The sequence below is a fragment of the Lemur catta genome, chromosome 3, assembly GCF_020740605.2.
Source record: "Lemur catta isolate mLemCat1 chromosome 3, mLemCat1.pri, whole genome shotgun sequence".
In the NCBI taxonomy this organism is placed as follows: domain Eukaryota; kingdom Metazoa; phylum Chordata; class Mammalia; order Primates; family Lemuridae; genus Lemur; species Lemur catta.
The window spans coordinates 69,702,308-69,723,018 of record NC_059130.1 but is presented as its reverse complement, the minus strand read 5'-3'; positions in this window follow the sequence as shown (position 1 = coordinate 69,723,018).

The following is a 20,711-nucleotide window of genomic DNA, read 5'->3' as shown; positions in this document are numbered from 1 at the left end:
GACCTCAGTCTCATCATGAAAGACATTAGATAAATCTCAATTGAGAGACAGTCTACAAAATATCTAAACAGTACTCCTCAAACTATCAAGTTCATCGGAAACAAGGAAAGTCCAAAAAGCTGCCCCAACCAAGAGGAGCCTAAGGGGACATGCTGACTAAATGTAACGTGCTTTCCTTAATGGAATTCTAGAACCAAAAAAGGACATTAGGTAAAAACTAAGGAAATATGAATCAAGTATAGACTTCGTTTTATTTTTTTCTTTTTAAATATTTTAATATAAAACCATAATACCTAAATGGATAACTTTAATCCCCAGATAAATAATAATATTAATTAGAATTATTACTAATTAGATCATATCCTTGTGAGACCACCTGCAAAAGTTAGGTCTCTGCTTACAATTCAATGTTTCTTAAACCAATACTACTGTTTTTTTGTTTTTTGTTTTAACTTTATTATTACCTTCCTTCTGCTAACTTTGCTTGCTTTGCTAACTTAGTTTGTTCTTCTTTTTCTATTTCCTTGAAGTGCAAAGTTAAGTTGTTTATTAGAGATTTCTTTTTTCTTAATGTAGGTGGTATCATTACAAACTTTAGTTTGTCTCAAGATATTTTTATATTTCCCTTTTGATTTTTTTTTAATTTCAGTATCATGGGGGTACAAACACTTTGGTTACATAAATTGCCTTTGCCCCACCCGAGTCAAAGCTACAAGCATGCCCACCCCTAGACTGCAGGCACCACACAGGTTAGGTGTGAGTTTACCCATCCTCTCTTCCCCCCTCCCACCAGCCCAACACCCAATGAATATTGCTTCCATATGTGTGTGTAAGTTTTGATCAGTTAGTACCAATTTAATGGTAAGTACATGTGGTGTTTGTTTTTCCATTATTGTAATACTTCACTTTAAGAATAATGCATCAATCTTGTCCCAAATGTACCACATTAATGTAAGATGTTAATAATAGGGGATAACTCTTTGTACTACCTTCATAATTTTTCTGTAAATATAAAACGGTTCTAAAATAAACATTTTTATTTAAAAAAGTAGAAAATAAAGTTCAATTCCTATTTCTAGATCCTAGCTAACAATGATCTGAATACTCACTTTTTTAGCTATGCTTCACTTTCCTCATATATATTGAAGTAAAAAATAAGAGTATAGTTTTCTAATTCATTGAATCGTTATAAGGTTGAAAGGAAATAATTCATGAGAAAATATTTTTTAATCTTCAATGTGATATTACTAATACTATGTCTATCAAAGACTCTAAAATTTCCATAAATGATATGGTGAAGAGTTTTTTAAGTAGGCAAGTTTCTACTTTAGTTGTCTCATTAATGGGAGAGAGGAATGTCCAAAACTTTCAAAATGGTCCTGGATAAATGAAAGTAATACCTATTCCTGAGGAGTACTGAGAAAATAATAGAATATTGCAACAATATAAAACTTGAAACCCAGATTGTTCACTCATTCACATGTCTGAATTATATCTATTAGACTCACATGTACCGAGGGAGGCATGCACACAGACACATTTACATGCACACAAGAAAAGAATGCTTCTAAACATATGTTTTAAAATAAACACATGACCTCCTAGAGTACATATAGATGGCATAGCCTTTGCTTGTAATAGAGGTTCTTTCTCCCTTTGTGTAGGAGTCCATCTCTATAATGAGGTTGCAAGTTCCTATAGAAGGATAATTGTATCTATATTTGAACATGTTTACATATATTCCCCAGAGGATTAAATATATTTCCTAACATATGAACTATTCTTAATAGATATTAATAGGATACATGAATGTGCCTGAGCCTCAGAGTAGGAGGGCATGTCTGCTAAGGATATCAACCAAGATGTTGAATCTAGATTTAGCAAAAGATCCTAAGAAGCTAAGTAGGTGCCTAGTGAGGCTTGTAAAATATGTTTCCCCTTATCAATAGTTTTTTAAATAAATTAAATCTAATAAGTATTACTTAAGAAAAATTTTACTAGATTTATTTTGGAAGCAGATTTCCTCAAATCAAAGTTAGAAAGGAACAATATGTTTATAATTGGAATGTGCCCAATTCTCATATGGGTAAAAATGCTCTTGAAATATATCCATACCTATAGCCTTTATGGAATCACTCTCAGCAGGAATTACTCCTATTATCATCCCTTCCCTTGGGTCATTTAATGGTTTAAATTCCATTTAGATGTTAGTCCTACAGAAGCACCATAATTACTGAAGATAAATGCTTCACCTACTTTCAAATCTTCATTAAAATTAGCTTTGTTATTTTTTTGGTGTCCAATAGCACAGCTATTAGAGTTAAGAGTCTGTCAGCATTTCCATTTACAAACTCTGTTTTTTTTTTTTTTTTAGGGTTCATTATCTTTTCTGTTTTGAATTGCATTAGCCTGAAAATTAGCTGTCAGCATGAATATGTATTATATTACCCAAACTCCATGTACACATCAGTTTGGCAATATAGAAGGCAGAGATCAGTAACCTTTTTCCTCCTTCTTCATAAAATTCTAAAGTTGTGTTGACTGCTTGATTATCTCATGGCCAGGCACAGACTAAGCCTTTTAATCATGAACTTTCTCAGAAAATTGGTCCTAAATCTGACCTAATAATTTTGATATTTAAAAATTTACGAAAAAGTCAAACTGAATATGTACTGTACTTGCTTTCAATATACAAAGCATTTTAAAGCTTCTGGACCAAATTACAGTCTCATATAATTAGAGATCTAGGAGAGGTACACTTTGAAAGAGAATGGGGGATCTGTGATTTGTGCTATTTCAACCAAAGAATAAAAGCAAAGTAAATCACAGCGAGTGCCGTTTTGTTCATTTTGTTAGAGCCATTTCTTCACTTTCAAGTGGGCAATGACAGGAGGTGATGCAGCAATCACAACAGAAGTAGCAGCTGCAGGGCATTTGAAATAGTGTAAAAAGCATCTGGAATCTGGGCCACTCGATATACCCTTCTACCCAGAATAAAAGCTACAAAGACCATTCTGTATTTCTTGTTCTCTCATGGTCTCTTTCACAAATACACTCTTCATTTACTTAATTTGTCACCACCTATTTCAGCATCCAACAACTTTCAGTCATCATTCAATGTTTATCAGAAAATAAACCTGATCCCCCATTTTGCCTTTAAAAAAAAAAAAAAAAAACCTTGGCGCCGGGAAAGGGGAAGAGATAGCATAACAATGAAAGAACTAACCTTTATACTGTATTTCAATATAATATGATGTCACATGTGGTCTGTCAGAAATAAATAAAAAGTCTGTCCCTCATCTTCATGGCTACAGGCAAGTGACACTGATATGAGAAAAATACTGCCTCAGAGGAAATGTTTGAGTGATAGTGCTATAACCTGACTTATTTGTAAGGGATTTGAAAATTAAAGTGAAAATTAAAGAAAGGAACAGAATAGTATTGTGATTATTTTTGCTACAAAATATGTCTCTATGTCTAGGTCAGGGTTAAAGGTAAACCGTGGGTAATGTCCACAGAAAAGAGGAATCATGAAAAGTTCTATTTAAAAGCCATGATAGATAGATAAGACTATCTATTATAGATAGATAGATAGACTATCAAGTCTGAAATATTTTTTCCCAACATAGAAGCTATGGGCTGGTTGAAATAAAAAATAAAGTAAAATGAAGTACTTTTGTGACATGACAAAGCATTAGATAGAGGTTGTCAGAATTTATAACTGAAGAAACACCATATGCAAATTCTAATATCTTATTAAAATACAGGATTATATTCTGTCACTTAAATTATTAACCTTCCCCATAGAACTCTGATTTGTGCACAATGGTTCTCACCTAATGTTGGATATTAACTAGCGCTTATCATTAGGAACATCTGATCCATGATGAACTTTGAAATCTTCATTATTATAATTTCCTCTTCTTCATTTGACAGTTATACTTACAAGATAATCTAAACAATTTGCAATAGATCTGCCATTTTTCCTCATTTTCAAGTGAACAGATTAAAGTTGCCAAATAGTTAAAGCAAATGCACACATTTATTGAGCCATCAATTCAAATGATGACTCCCGTGAATCTATATTCCCAACACTTTACTCTCAGAACCCTACATAAAAAAAATGGAGAGGATATAACTTCTGTTCTTAAACAACAGTAGAGAAGAAAAAATTAATTGATTAATTATGACACAACTCTTTTAAATTAAATTATATGGATGCAGAGAGGTCAAATGTAGTTTGGTATATCTCTCATAGAGCAGGTAATATTTTAAGTGATAATGTTAATTCTCTACTATAGAGAACAAAAGGGAACATTCCTAAGCCACACAATGTGCACCTGATATATAAGTAATCACAAAATTAATAAAGAACCAAACAATAGCAAAGAAGAAAATGTAGAATAAGAGGGACCATGACACATTGTTATAATTTGCTGGACATATGAATGAATTTATGATTAATAATAATTACCAAAGTAACATTCATTACACACTGACATGCATTATAATTGCTATGTATATAGTATATCTGCTATATTGCTATTCCCGTATAGCAGATAAAGAAAAAGTGGGAATACCGAGTTTGAGCAGATTACCCAACATTATGCAGCTATTAAACTGCATAGCAGAGACTTAAATCTAGGCAGTGAATTTTTTAACAGCCTCCTTAATTTACATTTATGACTTTTTTCTTAAGAGCTATTAGTGTTAGATATTAGTATACATATTTCTCGATATATCTATCCTCCATTGAACAATAACTTGTTTTTGAGTAAAAACTTTGGCAAATATGGAAATATATTTTAGTATTTCTGTTTCTACTTGTGAAAACACGAGTGTTCTATTATGATAATTTCAGGAGTCATCGGTCTTTTCTAAAATTTTCTGCAAAACTTCAGCAAAACTCACTTTTGTTGCTATGGGAGAAATCCTAAAGCTCTCCCTGTGTCTGGTACATAGAAGAAAAGTTTATCTCCAGTGCTAACTTCCAGGCCATTATTTTCTATACATGCAATTAATTTTCATTTAAAAGCTGTGTCAAATTTTTGTTAACATATAAAAGAAATCAAATAATCATATTTTGTTTAATGATAAAATACCCATTCTCCAGTTATAGCATACTGTCACTAACTTCTGTGTTGGAATTTATATGTGAATTTGTTGTCCCCAATAAATGATAAAAGTGAAAAAGCATCATTAATCTGTTAGAGTAGCTATGCCAAAAAATAAATAGCACTGTAACGCTGAATTGGTAGGTAACAAGGCCATAATCAAACACTTGCATTTTCATATAAAAATTTTAGTTCTATTTCATACAGTAGAAATTCTATCTGGTATTACCAATTTTATTGTCGACTTTATATTGTAATGTTTCCGCTTCTGAAATAAGATACTGAGTTACACATTTACAGCCAAGTGTCAGTACTTCTCCTGTGAAAGTAATTAATTGTCTAATACAAATTGTAATTAGAAAATGGATAGAATTCTGTTTTATTAATCTTTTACTTAACTGTTTTATATGTGTTTGTTCATCAAATTCTTACAATAATTTTATGAAGTAAGTGTGATGGTTAATTTGAGGTGTCAACTGTACTAGATTAAGGAATACCTAGGGAACTGGTACAGCATTATTTCTGGGTGTGTCTGTGAGGTGCTATCAGAAGAGATCGGCATATGAGTTGGAAGACCGAGTGGGGAAAATCTGCCCTCGATGTGGGCAGGCACCAGCTGGGGACCCAGATAGAACAAAAAGGCAGAGAAAAGGTGAATTATTTTCTCCCTCTCTCCTGAAGCTGAGACATCCTTCTTCCCCTATCCTTGGATATCAGTACTCCAGGCTCTCCAGCCTTTAGACTCTGAGACTTATACTAGCAGACCTCAGGATTCTCAATTTTTGTCCTGGGACTGAGGGTTATATCATAAGTTTCCCTGATTTGAGACTTTGTGATTTGGACTGAGCCATGCCGCCAGCATCCCAGGGATTCCACTTGCCGACAATCTGCCATGGGATTTCTGAGCCTCCAAAATCATGGGAGCCAATTTCCTTAATAATTTCCTCTCATATATATACATAGGTTTGTCTCCCTGGAGAATCCTGACTAATACAGTAGGTATTTTATGAGGGCTGGAGATTAGAGTGAGATGAGGGAGGTAAGTCATATAAGTACAGGGTCAGATTTCATTCTTATGTAAAATTTTGATATTTTGTTCATCACCAATATTTTTCATTTTTATTTTCCAAAATATTGTTTTATAATATTAGTTATCTAGATTAATGCGTTTTGGAGTGTTCCCTTAAATTTTATACAGCGCACAAGGCAATCCTAGTTCCAGCTCTGTAGTTTTTAATCTATATTTTACAAATGCAGAAGTTGAGGCTTAAATGTCTTAAGAGACTCACACGGGGTCACACGGCCAGCAAATAACAGAACTGGTCATGCCCTTAAGTGTGAGGTTGCATTCATATTCAGGTTGATGAGTTTACTTTATACTCTCTCTGCCTTATAATGCCTCCTCAAAGAAATACTGGTGAGTAGTTTTTAGTGTGTGCTTATTAGCAAATATATCAGATGTAATTAATTCTAAATAAAGAGAGTGAAAGGGGACAGCAGAGCTGAGGCATTTGGGAATGTAAATATGCTGCTTTTTCCTTGGAGATTATTCCTAACTGTATAGTCTGGGTATATGGTACCTGGTCTCATAAATTCTGGAAAAAGGCAGGTTAGATTCTGTTGCCAATAACTGTATATTGGATTGAGTGGAGTGGATTGACTTACCTCATTTAGGGTCTGGGAGAATCACCTAGGATTTGTGATAAATATGGAGCTATTTACTTCATTTCATAAGTCCAGTGAGGTTTTCTATTGTATTTCCATCATCTTTCAAAGTCCATTCCAAGTGTGGCTAACTTAATGATGGTTCTCTTGAAAACTCCTCTGCTTCTCCCAACCAAACTGTAGAACCTTAAACCTAAAAACTTAAATATATTAAGACCTATATAACTCTTAAACTTATACCTTGCAGTATATCCTTTCCTAATTATTGTACTTATCTCTTAAGAAATGTGTACTGTTGGAGAGTCAGGTACAGGTCCTACACTCTTTCTACCCTCTGCATCACCAGCACATAATCTGGCTTTCATAAATTCCTGATATTCAAACTGCAATGTAAAGACTTAGCATTTCATAATTGTGCATGATGCTAGGGGAAAACTACAACACATAATGACTTTTTAAACATTTTTTTTTTTCCAGCACCCATCTCTGCTCATTTAGGAAGGGCTCATCCTCTCTGGAATTTAGGTTTATTTAGACTTTTGTGCAACCACAGATCTTCATTGTCTTTAAATAAAACTATGAACTTCTAGATTATATGTCTTTTTATTTTAGTTATTTTGATGAATTATGTGTCTTTCACAATCTTCAATATGCTTTTGGTGGAAGAAATTCTCTTAAACCCTTTAATGGCTTGGTGTTTTCTCTAAAAAGTCCAAAATCCCTTAATTGGCAGGAAAGACCCTTCATGAGTTCTCTCCTGCTGACTTTTCTAGCATGGTCTCTGGGTCATCAGCACCCCACACTTACTGCAGTAACACAATACAACTTCTTTCTACTCCTTGAATGTTTCCTGATCTAATATGCTCATGTCAATGGATGTTTTTGAAACACTTTTCTACTCAGAGTTCATTTGGTCAACTTTTAATTGTTGTAAATTAGCTTAGATGTCAGCCAACCTATAATATTTTTCCTGACCTCAAAGCTTAAGTTAGGTATACTCTCGTGTTTTCCCTCACAGCACTCTAAATTATCTCTGCCTCACAACCAACAAAACTGTAAAATAATTACGTTGACTCTCTGAACTAATCTATAAATTATTTGAGTGTAGATATGAAGACGATTTTAAACATCTCTTATCATCTCTGCCATAAAAATAATGACAACATATAATGACTATATTTCCCAGGCTTTCAAAACAGCTAGATGTAGCTATATGGTTTAGTAATTGCCAATGTTAGGTAAAGTGAAGTGCCCTTCATTAGCTTCTGGAAACTGACTTTAACAGATGGCTCAGGTATGCCCACTGCCACTTCTTGTGCGCCTTCCTCTCTGAATGTAGATGTACTAGTCATTGCTGAAGGAGCCATATTAGACTGTAAAGCAACCCTGGGAATTGAGGCAATGCATGCAGAAAATAGAACAACACTGTGGAGCAGAACTACCATAGCATTTAGGGACTCCTACCCTAATCTGAACCTTTATATGAGACAGAAATTCATGATAACTTATTCAATCTAATTGTGAGTTACATCTTACCATAAATGAACATATAATCACTAACCCAACAGAGTAGATGAGAGTCCTCAGTGATAGTGTGTCATTAAACTTAAAATAAAATTTAAAAAAAGAAAAAAAAAACAGAGTTCTATTAAAGTTGAAGAGATCTACCCAGTGAAATCCCCAGGAAGTTATCAGCAAAAATACTTCCTTTCCATCACAGGTGAGAATCTTCCCTGTGTCTGTACAGTGGCTTTTCATACTCCCAACATACTCCATGTTTTCCTGTATCATAGCCACATTCACACTGTTCTTTAAGGATCTGTTATATTGTCTGCCTCAACCACTAGAGTGTAAGATCCTTGAGAAGGGACGTAAGAATCATTCTTTTGAAACCCCTTGAAATAATACTGGCTATACTGAAGGCTATCAGTAAAGACAGAGTAGTTTAATGAATTCCATAAAGTCCTTTACCTCTTTTTTTCCAATGCAATGTCATTTAGATTAATTCAAAGTAAAATAGAGAAGAGATCATTTTCCGAAAATTATTAAGGTCACTGAGACCAATCTACTATGTATGGCATGAAATGATCAAATAATAACTCAATTTGTACATGATTTTATCATCTCAATGTCAGTGTTATTCTTCCCACTTGCTGTTGATTTCCTGGTGTCACCTTATACAATGCATTGGCCCTGCAGTTCCTTTCAGATTGCATCAGTCTTCTCACATATATCCTTCCACTTAGAAATAAAAGCAACGATAATTCACTGAAAGCCCTACAATTCCTGAACAATGGATATGGAAAAGGAAGAAGGGGCTAAAATGACATTTACATGCTTTAACTGAAATCAGTTTAGCACATTTTAATGCTCAGAATTTTTTATTCATATTCAAATAAAAATTCTTCAAAATGTGTTGTCTCCATTTGTAGAACTTATCAATATGAAGAGAAGTGTATGATATCTATTTATATCTAGCGTATATTTTGAATTTCAAGACATGTGTATGAGTTTATTTTTTTTCTCTCCCTTTATAAATTATTTTAAAATGTTAAATCAAGTTAGAACTATAAGCATAATACAAATGTCTTTGTGAAGGCTAATAAATTATGCTGGCTGAGTTTTTTCTTAAATGATTTTTAATAATTAAGAAATCTAAATGGAAATGAATCATATGCTTGCACCATTGCTGTCAAAATGAGTTTGCATAAAAAGAATATATATTAATGTTGCATAGAAAGACCTTTAGGATACACAGAATTCAGTTATAGTATTTATGAAAAATAAATTTCTGAGTTAAATTTTAGGACCAATGTTATGTTCTTTGATCCTGTTACATTAAATACTATCATATTAAAAAATACCAAAATGAGAAAAATTTCTCAGAGAAGAGGCAGAGTAAGATGGCCTAACAGAAACTTCCAACAATTGTCTCTGTACAAACACCAAATTCAAGAACTACCCACGCAAGGCAGCACCTTCAGAAGAATCAAAAATCAGGTGAGCAATCACAGTACCTGGCTTTAACACTATGTCAAGGAAAGAGGCAGTGAAGAGGGCAGAAAAGAGTCTTGCATTGCCTATGCCATCCCTCCCCATCCCCCAACAGTGCCTTGACCCTGCGCCCAGTGGAGAGAGAATCCATGTGCCTGCAGAAGGGAAAATGAAGGGATTGTGGGACTTTGCCATAGAAATCAGGCTGCCTTGTCACAGGGGAAAACAGAACAGGGCAGAATTCTGCTAGCACCCATGGAAAGAGCACTTAGACCAGCCTGGCCAGAGGGAAATCCTCTGCTCCAAAACCTGAGTTCTGGCTAGCCCCACCACTGCTGACAAAAAGTGACCTGTGGCCCAGAACAAATTCATAAAGCAGTCAGGCCACAAGGGCTGAAATCCTTGCAACAACATGGATAGAATGGGAAAACATTATGTTAAGTGAAAAAAGCCAAGCCCAGAAATAAAAATCTCTCATGTTCTCACTCCTATGTGGGAGCTAAATATTAAAACAATTGATCTCACTGAGACAGAGAGTAGAATGATGGTTGTCAGAGTCTGAAAAGGGGAGGGGGAGGAAGGAATAAAGTGGGGATAGTCAATGGCTGCAAAATATAGTTAGAAAGAAAAATATTTTATAGCACAACAAAGTTACTATAATCAATGATAAGTTAGGGTATATTTTTAAATAATTAAAAGAGTGGAATTGGAATGTTCCTAATACAATGAAATGATAAATGCCTGAGGTGATGGTTACCCTAATTACTCTGTTTCGATTAATGCATATTGTATGCCTGTATCAAAATATCACAAGTGCCCTATAAATATATATAACTATTAGGTGCCCACAATAATTTAAAAAGTTAGAAAATACTCATAATAAAATATTATGTATCTTAAAGAATATCTTAGTCTCTCCAAGTGCTTTTTTCATCTCTTCCTCATCATCTTTGAATGTATGAAATGTAGATTCAGTCTCCCTGGGTCTTCCTTAAAATTTTCCTAGCCTTTTGAATTTACCCCTCACTCCTGACATTAGATAATTGTTTGTGGTACCATAATGAAAGTATAGACAAGATATCAAAACATATGAGTTATCCTCCTTATTATATTCTTGGGGCAATTTTCCCAAACTTTGCAATCTTTAGTTTTCTATACTATAAAACTGCTTCCAGTGATATCATTCTGTGAATATTGTATTAATTAAGACATTTGAAAAGTATTTACTTAAGATTTATTAAGAAAGCAGAGAGATTTGATGGGAAATTTGGGAGTAAGTTCTCCCAGGCTTTCATTGGAAAACTGTGTGGCAAAAGTAAACATTGTTTTGTCCCATGATAAAAAACTTTACATCCAAGTGATTTCATAGAGGATGGCAGAGTGTGAAACTCCAATAATTGATCCACCAAAACAACTATTAACCTGGCAAGAACTACTAGAATTAATTATTTGGGAACTTTGGAGGTTACTCCAACAGTTGCAGCCTCCAAAAAACTTGATGAAAAAAGATGCTGGTAATATTCAGTGAATGTCAGTGTTTTCTCAGAGCAGCTATATCATTCCAGAGCCTCACAGAAAGCAGTTGATCGAGAAACCTACTGTCATAGAGCAGCTTGCTGCTGCCAGGATGGGCAATAAGAACAGTGTAGTCCAAAAGTCAGAGATTTTTGTTTTGATCTGCCCCATAGGTCACTGAGGGGCTGGCACAGAGGCTGACCATTGTTTCAAGCTTATTGGACTGAAGTAGCTTCCCAGATGACAGCTGTCAATTGAATTTAAAGAGAACATTAAAAAAAAATAATTTGATTCAGAGGCTCTCATGGTGATAGTGGAACAGAGATTTCAGTGACCAGACATAACAAGGAATATAATCTTTACAAAAATTAGTTTGGAAAGCCACTAAACATATGGAGAACTGTAGCCCTTAATAAGAAAAAACAGGAATTCCCAGGAACCTGGAAGAATTAAATATCCAGAGTTACCACATTAAAATATTCAACTGTTTTACCTTCAACAAAAATTTCACAGCATACAAAGAAGCAGGAAAGTGTGTCTCTTTCATAGGAAATAAATAAAATAATATAAACCATCCCTGAAGAAGCTCAGATATTGACATTGCTAAATAAAGACTTTAACTGTCTTAAAATGATTAAAGAGCTAAAAGGTACAAGATGCTCTTTTGGTGTGATAAAATAATTTTGAAATGAGAGAATAGTTTCACAACATTGACAGTGCACTGCCACTAAAATGGTATATTTCAATGTTTTTCAATATTATGAATTTATTTATTTTTTTATTTGAGAATATTACAGGGATACAAATGTTTAGGTTACATATATTGCCTTTCCCCACCCAAATCAGAGCTACAAGCATGCCCATCACCCAGACTGTGTGCAATGCACTCATTAGGTGTGAATATACCCATCCCCTCCTCCCTCCTTCCCACCTGCCTGACACCTAATGAATGTTGCTACCATATGTGCAGATAAGTATTGATCAGTTAGTACCAATTTGATGGTGAGCATATGTGGGGCTTGTTTTTCCGTTCTTGGGATACTTCACTTAGTAGAATGGGTTCCAGCTCTATCCAGGAAAATACAAGAGGTGCTAGATCACTATTGTTTCTTAGAGTTGAGTAGTACTCCATGGTGTACATATACCACATTTTATTAATCCACTCATGTATTGATGGGCACTTGGGTTGTTTCCATATCTTGGCAATTATTAATTGTGCTGCTATAAACATTCTAGTGCAAATGTCTTTTGTTCTTTTGGGTAGATATCCAGTAATGGATGTCTGGATCAAATGGTAATTCTACTTTTAGCTCTTTGAGGTATTTCCATATTACTTTCGATGGAGGTTGTACTAGTTTGCAGTCCCATGAGCAGTGTATGAGTGTTCCTATCTCTCTGTGTCCATGCCAACATTTATTTATATTTGTTGTTGCTGTAATTACTTTTGAGGTCTTCTTCATAAATTCTTTCCCTAGGCCAGAGTCTATAAGAATTTTTCCAACATTTTCTTCTGGAAGTCTTATAATTTCATGTGTTAAGTCTGTTATGCATTATGAGTTGATTTTTGTGAGAGGTGAAAGGTGTGGATCCTCTTTCAGTCTTCTACATGTGACTATGCAATTTTTTCAATATCATTTACTGAACAAAGATTTTTTTCCCCAATATATGATTTTGTCTCCTTTGTCAAAGATCAGATGGCTTTATGAGGATGGTTTTATATCTGGATTTTCAGTCCTGTTCCATTGGTCTATGTCCCTGTTCTTATGCAAGTACCATGCTGTTTTGGTTACTATAGCCTTATATATAGCTTGAAATCTGGTAAATGGATGCCTCCCAATTTGTTCTTTGTACTTAAGGTTACTTTTGCTGTATGAGTCTTCACTGGTTCCACAAGAAGCATAGAGTTATTTTTTCTTGATCTGCGAAAAATTATGTTGATATTTTAACATGGATTGAATTGAATCTGTAGATTACTTTGGGTAGTATAGAAATTTTAACAATGTTGATTCTGCTGACCCATGAGCACAGTATGATTTTCTATATATTTATGCCTTCTGCTATTCCTTCCTCAGTGTTTCATAGTTCTCCTTGTAGAAGTCTTTCAACTCTTTAGTTAAATATATTCTTAGGTATTTTATTATTTTGTTTCTATTGTGAAGAGTATTGAGTCTTTGCTTTGGTTCTCAGTTTGACTGTTGTTAGTGTATATGAATGCTACTGATTTCTGTACATTGATTTTTAACCTGAGACTTTGCTAAATTTATTTACCAATTCCAGTAGTCTCATGGCAGAATATTTGGGGCTTTCTAAACATAAGATCATATCATCAGCAAAGAGTGACAGTTTGACCTCTTCTGCCCCCATTTGAATGCCCTTTATTTCCTTCTCTTATCTGATTGCTCTGGCTAGGACTTCCAGCACTATGTTTAATAGAACTGGTGTTAGAGGACAACCTTGTCTTGTTTCAGGTCTAAACAGGAATGTTTTCAATTTCTCCCCTTTCAGTATGATGTTGGCTGTGGGTTTGTCATATATGGTTTGTATTATTTTGAGGTAAGTCCCATCTATGCCTATTTTGTTAAGTGTTCTTATCATAAAACAGTGCTGAACTTTGTCAAGTGCTTTTTCTGCGTCTATTGAGAGGATCATATGGTCTTTGTTTTTACTTCTGTTTATGTGGTGAATCACATTTATAGATTTGTGTATGTTGAACCCTCCCTGCATCCCTGGGATGAAACCCACTTGGTCATGGTAGATTATTTTTTTTGATAAGCACCTGAATTCAGTTCCCTAGGATTTTATTGAGAACTTTTGCATCTATATTCATAAAGGATATTGATCTGTAGTTTTCTGTTTTTGTTGAGTTCTTTTCTGGTTTTCGTATCAGAGTGATGTTGGCTTCATAAAATGTGTTGGGGAGGATTCGTTACTTCTTGATGTTGTGGAATAATATCTGCAGGATAGGCACCAGTTATTCTTTGAAGGTCTGGTACAAATTGGGTATGAAGCCATCTAGTCCAGGACTTTTATTTCTAGCAAGTTTATGTATTGCTGCTTCAATTTCAGTACTTGATATTGGTCTATTTAGGAATTCTATTTTTTTCCTGATTGAGCCTAGGCAGGCTGTGTGTTTCTTAGAGTTTGTCCATTTATTTTAAATTTTAATTGTGTGTTATGTGAATTTCACTTAACAAAATTATTATCACAGAGGTCACTAGGTTGCAAATGTTTATACTCAAAATTGAACTAAGACAACCACACTGGAAAGATTATATTGTGAGTAATATAGATTAAAAATGAGCTCATACAAATCAACAAAATAGGAAAAGAATAAGAATAGAAGATCATAAAGAGAGACAACACAAATGGTGAATAACCAAATAAAAGCCATTCAAACTCTCCCAATTAAATAAATGAAAAGTCAGGTATCAAAAAGTGCTGATTGAAGTTGTTAAAAAATGCAACTCCACACTGCCTGTGGGAAAATTTGGAGAAAAATTTAGATAAGAATTTAGGAAAATAAAATAAGAATCTTCAAAATATACTTACTAAGACACTTTGTTTTAGTAATCCATTTCTAGGATTCTAATCTAAAGAAATAATCACAAATGAAGACAAAAACTTGCATACAAAGATATTTATTTATGAAAGAAACAATTTATAAATTGTAACATAAATGACTTATTAGAATAGTTAAATAAATGATCATTAATTTCATGATACAGTATGAAGTTATTAAAATTTGTTTTAAAAGCTATTTATGAAAATAAAAAAATTAATATGCCAAGTTCAACATGCCTATACAAAATGTGATTTTAAGTGTATACTGATGTCCCTATAGCATTTCAGATTTTAACTATAAACATATATGCTTGTTTGTGTGCATAATTGTAGAAAATGCATAAAAATATCGAGTGTTTATTTCTAATTAGCATAATAAAAGTTATTTTTATATTCTTTGCTATTGCTTTATGTGTTTTCAAAAATATTTTATAATAACCCTTTATTACTTTCATGATCAGAAAATAATAATAAGCAATATTTCCAAAACAAACCTAAAAACATACTTCTAGCATCCAGTCGTGGCAAAGCAGGTTATGTCAAACTAATCCTCCTGCTGACAAACTTTAAGATCTCTAGGCAAAACATGAAAAACAATTAACTGAAAGCACTATAAATGAACAAAAGCAGGCAGATACTGGAGGAGATTCAATCCTTCAAAGCAGGAAAACACAAGGGATGAGATCTACAATTATGCAGCTTTTCCCTGAGAACACTCTATCACTCATATCCATCACTACCAGAAAGAATTCAAATAGAAAGGCCAGGTGCAGTAGCTCATGCCTGTAATCCTAGCACTCTGGGAGGCCGAGGCGGGAGGATCACTTGAGGTCAGGAGTTTGAGACCAGCCTGGGCGAGAGTGAGACCCCGTCTCAACTAAAAATAGAAAAAAATAGCCAGTCAACTAAAAATAGAAACAAAAAATTGGCCAGGCATGGTGGCTGGTACCTGTAGTCCCAGCTACTCGGAAGGCTGAGGCAGGAGGATCACTTGAACCCAGGAGTTTGAAGTTGCTGTGAGCTAGGCTGACACCATGGCACTCTAGCCCAGGCAACAGAGTGAGACTCTGTCTCAAACAAAAAAAAAAAAAAAAAAGAATTAAAATAGAAAACTGAAGACTTCTTAAAGGGTCAGTAGATATAATTTGGGATTACACCAGGGATGGGACATTGAAGGAGAAAAGATCATAATAACAGGAACCACAGAGTAAAAGCTCCAAAATAGGCATTGAAATGCCTCCCCAAATACTTCCCATACCACTCAAGTATAATGTATTGGGCAACAGTCCATGAAATCAAAGGAAAACAATAGGCAGAAGTGTAAAAATCCAAGCAGAGCTCCCAGCAGCTACCGTTTGTAAAGGGGAGAGAATTTGAAGTTTAATTCCCAACAAATTAGAGAGGTTAACAGCATGGAGTTTCCATTGTAAGCAAGAAATCACATGTAAGAAATAAAGGCCTTGTCGCAGGACTAAGGAATTCACCCTATATATAAGGCCATAACTGAAAATTGAACACAATTATCAATCCTCAAGATCCAGACAGCTCTACAAATACAAAATAACTGGTGATTATAATGACAATCATATTTAGGCAGAATTTTAATTTTAATAGACTATGGTAATTAAAAATGCATATAATCTCTGGACCATCAACTTACAATGAATGACAACAAAAAGAGCTATGAATAACAAATCTTTAGAGCAGAGAGAATGTCATATGAAGAAAGATTGAAATGGCATAAATAAGACAGGAAAAGAAAAAGAAAGAAGAGGAGACAAAAAGAATCTAAGCTAAACACACTGAGAAAATGCTACAAATGTAAGTGGATTAAGCACTCAAAATTTAAAGGCAGATATTTTCAAGCTAATAAAACAGGGAAGATGGGCAAAGCATGGAAAGTAAAATGATAGAGAAAGATGCAAACACTAAGCATAAACAATTGGAGTGGCTACATCAGTCTGAAATAAAATAGTCTTCAAGAAAAGGAGTATTAACAGTAATAGAGGAACACTTTGTAATAATAAATGAGCATATTGATGAAGAAAACCCAACTATTTTAAATGTGTAGCAACTATAGTTGAAATTCAGAATAAATGGAACAAAATTTTTCAATAATACAAAATTAAATAGACAAATCCACACTTTAACCTGTCTCTTTTAGCAGTTGATAGGCAATATACCCCCTCAAATTAGTAAGTATATAAAAGATTTCAATTACATTGTTATCCAATGCGACCTAACAGACACTGAGATAATACTGAATCAAATTATGAGAGAATGACTGTGGAACATTCACTCATGTAAATCTTATTCTAGGTCATAAACTAAGCCCCAAAATAGTTTAACAATTTGAAACTACAGAACATACTCTCTAACCACAACAGAATTAAATTAAAAATGATACCATAAAATAGCTAGAAAAGTCTTGCATAACTCAAAAATAAGCACCACACACTTCTAAATAATCTATAGTTCAAATAAAAATCACAAATGAAATAATATATGTGTGTATGTGCATGCATGTCTGCAGGCAGGTGTGTATGATTTATAGGAATGACAATGAAAGAATCCACCAATATTTGTGGAATGCAGCCAAAGTAGTGCTTAGGAGTAAATGTATAGTTTTAAGTGCTTATTTTAGAAAAGAAGGAAGTCTTAAAATCAATAATCTAAAATATGTAAATGAATGGAAAACCATAATGGACTGTGGATTGGAAAACTCAATGTTAAGATAGCCATTCCACCCAAATTAATCTATAAATTCAATTTAGTACTGATCAAATTCTATACACCTTTTTATAAAAATTGACAAGCTGATTCTAAAATTCATCTGTCTCTAATCACCAAATCAATGTTGAAAAAGAACTTGGGGGACTTATGCTATCCAATATAATGCCTTAGTATAAAATTCTTCTAATTAAGATGCTATAGTGTTTTTGCAAAAATAGTAATATAGACAAAGGGCACAAAAGAAACAGTCCAGAAATAGATCCACAAATATATATTCAATAAAGTTTACATAGGTGCAGACGTAACGTATTGGGAAAATATTAATCCTTTTAACAAATGATGCCTCAGGGAATAGATTCAGACTCCATTTTTTGATGTTTGACAGCTGACAGCTTTAAACCTCACTTCTGGCTGGGCTCAGTGGCTCACACCTGTAATCTCAGCACTTTGGGAGGCCATAGTAGGAGGATCTCTTGCGGCCAGGAATTTGAAGCCAGCCTGGACAACATAGTGAGACCTCCTATACAAAAATCAGCCAGGTATGGTGGCACATATCTGTAGTCCTAGCTACTCTAGTGGCTAAGGCAAGAGGATCCCTTGAGCTCAAGAGTTGGAAGTTACAGTGATTGTACCCCCATTCCAGCCTGGGCAACAGAGGGAAAAAAAACCACTCACTACTCCCTCTTCTCCTTATGCCCCATATCCTGGGCATAGCTGGTAATAAATCCCAGGTGCTCTCTCCCTCATTTGGTGCTAGCTTGAAGCTAATGCCGTGTACAAGAATGTTCCCTCTGTCCTCACCCCCTAAGTCAGCAGTCCCCAACATTTTTGGCACCAGGGACCAGTTTCAAGGAAGACAGTTTTTCTACGGATGGGTTTGGGGGTAGAGTGATGCTTTGGGGATGATTCAAGAGCATTACATTTATTGTGCAATCAAACCTCTCTGCTAATGATAATCTGTATTTGAAGCCAAATACAGCTCTAGCATTACCGCCTCGCTCCACCTCAAATCATCAGGCATTAGATTCTCATAAGGAGCCCACACAACCTAGATCCCTTGCATGAGCAATTTACAATAAGATTGCTGCTCCTGTGAGAATCTAATGCTGCTGCTGATCTGACAGGAGGCGGAGCTCAGGCGGTGATTGGAGCAACGGGGAGTGGCTGTAAATACAGATGAAACTGCATTTGCTTGCTCTGCCTACTGCTCACCTCCCGGGTGCAGCCTGAGTGCAGCCTGATTCCCACTAGGCCACAGGTACTGGTCAGAGGATGGCAGGTTGGGGACCACAGCTCTAAGTAGTATAAAAACATCATACCAGGATCCTTTCTGAGCTCTCTTAAGCCATTTTCAAACCAGCTTGAGAAGCTGGCCTTGCTCTCCCCAGGATTTCCATGAGTAATAAACTTTTATTATAACCTCTTGGTGGCTGCGTATGGCATAATCAGCCTTCCATCTGAACCACAGTTTTTGTGGAGGTCCATGCTGCTTCTGTGTGGTGGGGACAGCACTGACATAATTGGATATTCACATGAAAATAAAAATAAAGTAAAACCTCCATCTCACATCAAACACAAGAATCAATTTGAGAAGGATCTTAGAGCATAGTAAAAACTATAACAGTAAAGTTTCTGGAATAAAATTTAGATATAAGCAACATTTCTTAGGAAATAGGAAACTCTCGTTACGAAATTAAAAATTTGTAAACTAGATTTCATCAAAATCAAAATCTTTTGCTCTTCCAAAGAAGAAAATAAGAAAAGGCACACAGTGAGAGAAAATATTTGCAATGCATATATCTAACAAAGGTTTACTACATATAATGAATAAATTAGTTCTACAACTCCATTTTTTAAAAGGCCACACACAACAAAATCAAAATTGGGTAAAAAAAATTGAACATAAACTTCAGAAAGAGGATATATAAATGATCCATGACAATATGCATAAATCTTTAAAATTATTAGTAGTAAAGGAAAAGAATGTTAAAATTATAAACATTTTTACACCTGACAGTGTCAAGTGTTGAGAATGGAGAGCAACAGGAACTCTGATACGACCACTTTGGAGGACACTTGAGCTAAATCCTATGAAGTTAAATATAATCCAACCTATGACCCTACTCCTACATATTTACCAAAGATAAATGAAAATATAATTCTACAAATGACTCATACACAAATGTTCATATCAGCTTTATTCATGGAAATCAAAATGTAACCAAAATGTCTATCAATAAGTCAAAGGGTAAACAAATTGTGATATATTTACTCAGCAGTAAAAAGGAACATACAACAATGTAGATAAATCTGAAAAATATACTGTATGTACATCTATTTACAACATAAACTAAATAATTTCATTTATGTGAATTTCTAGAGAAGGCAAAATGACACTTTGATGACAGAAATTTGAAAAGTAATTGCCACTTTGTAGGGGGAAGGTATTGACAATATGAAAAGCTTAAATAAACTTTCTAGGGTGATAGAATGGGGATTGTGCATTTGTCAAAATTCCTATAACTGTACAATTAAAATGTGTGCATTTCATTTATATGAAGGATACTTCAAATAAAAAGCAACTAAAAACTAACAAAAATAACCCAAGAGCAAATGTAAAATACAAATTTGTCAGTGAGTATTAAAAGATAATTTGGTAACATTTTCACTAAAAAACAAAATGCATTAGTAATATGATTAAAGGTGTTGGGTACAAAAAGTCTTTAGGCAGAGCAGGGAAATCATGAACCCTATCAGTTGTCTATGTAGAAAGTTCTAGTAGAAAGTTTATCCCCCATCATGAGTGGATTTCAGTGTCACCAAAGTTGATACTTCCAGCACCCCATGTGCTTGCACAATATGTTTCTTTCAGATATCCATGTTCCTATTTTCATGAAATACACATTTTATGAAAACACAATCTGTTGACATACTAATAATATATTTTCTAGTTTCAAAACATTCAAATTTTTTAAAATTGAGAAAGTTATAACCAGTGTTTCAAGCGTCTTCCTGAGGTAACTAGGTTTCCTGAAACTGCATCCATACCAGAGTAGGTGAAGGCGAGGTTAATATTCCAGTTCCCCAAACCTCCTAAACTCACTTTACCAGAGCAACTCTCTTTTTACA